This window comes from Hylaeus anthracinus, unplaced genomic scaffold (genome assembly GCF_026225885.1).
Source record: "Hylaeus anthracinus isolate JK02 unplaced genomic scaffold, UHH_iyHylAnth1.0_haploid 2, whole genome shotgun sequence".
Classification (NCBI taxonomy): domain Eukaryota; kingdom Metazoa; phylum Arthropoda; class Insecta; order Hymenoptera; family Colletidae; genus Hylaeus; species Hylaeus anthracinus.
The window spans coordinates 5,435,820-5,438,651 of record NW_026534838.1 but is presented as its reverse complement, the minus strand read 5'-3'; positions in this window follow the sequence as shown (position 1 = coordinate 5,438,651).

Here is a 2,832-nt window from a genome sequence, read left to right as displayed (position 1 = left end):
TGTGACTAATTTAATAGTATCTTTGGTACGTATTCCCTAACTTGAAAAATTCGTTTTTTGCTGCATATTTTTTCTTCCGTTGATTGTAAATGGACAGTAATAATTTTATAGCAACAAAGTTTCACGTATGTTCAAAATTTAATTGAATTTATTCAGTGTACTACATTTTTTCTAATATATTCTCCAACTTGAAGAATTCGCTTTTAGCTGCATATTTTTTCTCCTAATTCTAAATGAGCATTAGTAATTTTACTAAAGGGAAAAACTAAAATATCTAACTTTTCCGAAGCCTTTAAACGTCGAAGCAGAAGTTTCGCGCTATGATTCAACGTCTTCCATTTGGTCTTTCAACTCGCAAGCACGGACTATCATTTTCTCGCGACAAAGGACCCCGAGGCGAAGTATCTAAATCTTCAGACGATCCTAAACGTTGGAGCAGGAGTTTTACGAGAAGATTGAGCGATCCCTCGAAAAGGGGTGTGCTCTATCTAATGGCTTTGGCCTGGATGGGATAAGAAAACCTGTCTAAAAAACAACGCCTCGGGGGCAAACCCTCGAGAAGGGGGAAGAAAAGGGTCGCGTTTGTCTACTTTCAACGCGAGGATTTCATGGATTCCATCAACAAAACGAGAACTCGCATTCGAAGCACGGTTAAAGTGGTGGACATAAAAACACGGAAATTCGAAGATAAACACACACTGGTCTTGGGAATTTATGTGAGTTTTAATCCCTTTTAATTGCATCGCTCGGTGGATTTTTATTTCACTGTTTCTTATGACCTAATTTCTGTTTCCTCCTTTCAAGGAAAAAAGCGATTTACATATTTACCGTTCTCGCAGGCTTTCTCGACTTGTACACAGAGAAATTCATTTTCTTCCAGATTTAGGTAAGTGCGTGTACAATACATATTGTATGTCCACGTATTTGCATATACAGTCGATGCCATAAATATTCGTACCCACTACAACGACTCGCGTTAATATTCGAGCACCTTTTAAAACACAATCCTTTGAAATTGGTCTAAACGAATGACTTGAACTCTTGTAGGAGGCCAGAAGCATTAATTTGCTACATGATGTATGAAAAAGTTTCGTAGAAAGATTGCAAATGGTCGAAATTATAGAGAAAATAGAGGAGGTCGTTTTTACAATTTTTTTTTTTTATATATTGAAGAAGTTTCATTAAATTAAATAATTGTTTTGACATTACCAAATGTATTTTTCATTATATATAATGAATAATCTTCACCTACTATTTAATTTAAACAAATTTCTTCGATAGTCATAGATGATACGAATATTTGAGTAATTGTAAGTGTGTATTTTGGGAAATTAGATGTCAACCATATGGTTATATGTCGCCTGCAATTTATCGATGAGACGCGACTACTAAAGTATTTGACCCAGGAGCACGTGACATCTGGAACATCCGAAGTCGAATCGCATCTTTCAAAAGGTCACTAATGGCGGTTTCATGCGAACCGCACCTGAATCCTTTCGAATCCTTTCGAACCTTCTAGCCTTTTCGTCTTTACCTCTACACTTCCACGACCTGTCACCTCTCTTCCTGTTCAAACAACCCATTCCAGGTCAACCATCTTTGAAAACACTTGGTATTGTCATCCATTCAGCATGTAACTTTTCGTTCCGTGTAACCATCAGTTCAGTTCAGTCGTTCAGCTTTTTTCAAAAGTTCAGCTTTTTACAATTGACAAAGCTATTTCACTACCACTTTCTCTATTTGTTTACATTTGAATTTTCTTTCTTCATTCGACACGTGAATGCGTCTTACATGACTCCTGCATTTTTTGAATACTGTTTACAGTATCTCTCACTTCTCATTTATAGGGGTCCACTGGCCCCCTTGTAGCTCGGGTACCTCGGGGTTGCTAAGCCCGTACTGTAGCTTCAAAAAACACCGCTACAGCCCCTGAGGTCGTGTAACCATCGAATAGCAAGCATTCCGTGTTCGTATAAAACTTTAAGAAAAAAGAATAAGATTTCTCTAACGAATATCTTATCGATACATCTTCTACTCTCTATTAATAGTTTCTCTTCTAAAATATTTTATAATCTTTTTCTCATGCTTTGACGATTGGTCAGCTTCTGGAAGCTTTGGCAAACTGTGCATGTCCGCATAAAATTTTAAGAAATCCTCTGAAGAATGTCTTATCGATAAATCTTCTACTCTCTGTTAATAGTTCCTCCTCTAAAATATTTTATAATATTCTTCTAATGTTTTGAAGATTGATCAGCTTTTGGAAGCTTCAACACACTGTGCATCTTCCATCCTATCTAAAATATTTGAAACAAACGGAATATTGATTCTCTAGAGTAATTATTTATCGACTGCTTGAACGACAGATACAGTGCCAACCTACGAATGTCCTGGGAATTTAACAGTGGCGAATTGTGAGCCCGCGAATGGGAAACAGTCGTTAATACCAGTCAAAGGAATTTCAATTTAGACCGTTAGGCGTATGATACTATTCCCAGTCAAGCCCATCCCCATCCCCATCCCTCAACACAACAAAATGCTATCCTTATTCCATCGTCTATCACAAAGGATTCGCTCGTGGAGGAGGGAGAGAAACACCCTGCGGCCCATATTACAAGTCTACGAATAATCAAAAAATCCCTTTAGTGCTTTGTAACTGGTTCTTTGTAACTCGTTCTCTGTAAATCGGCCTCGTTCGGTACCTCGCACAGCAATTCAGCAAATTTTTAGATATGTGAAATGGTAACTAGATTTTCAGAAATTTTTTAAACAAGAAGCGTTTGACTAACACATTTCATTGAATAATTATTTAATTCACAGGGTGTTTAACTACTG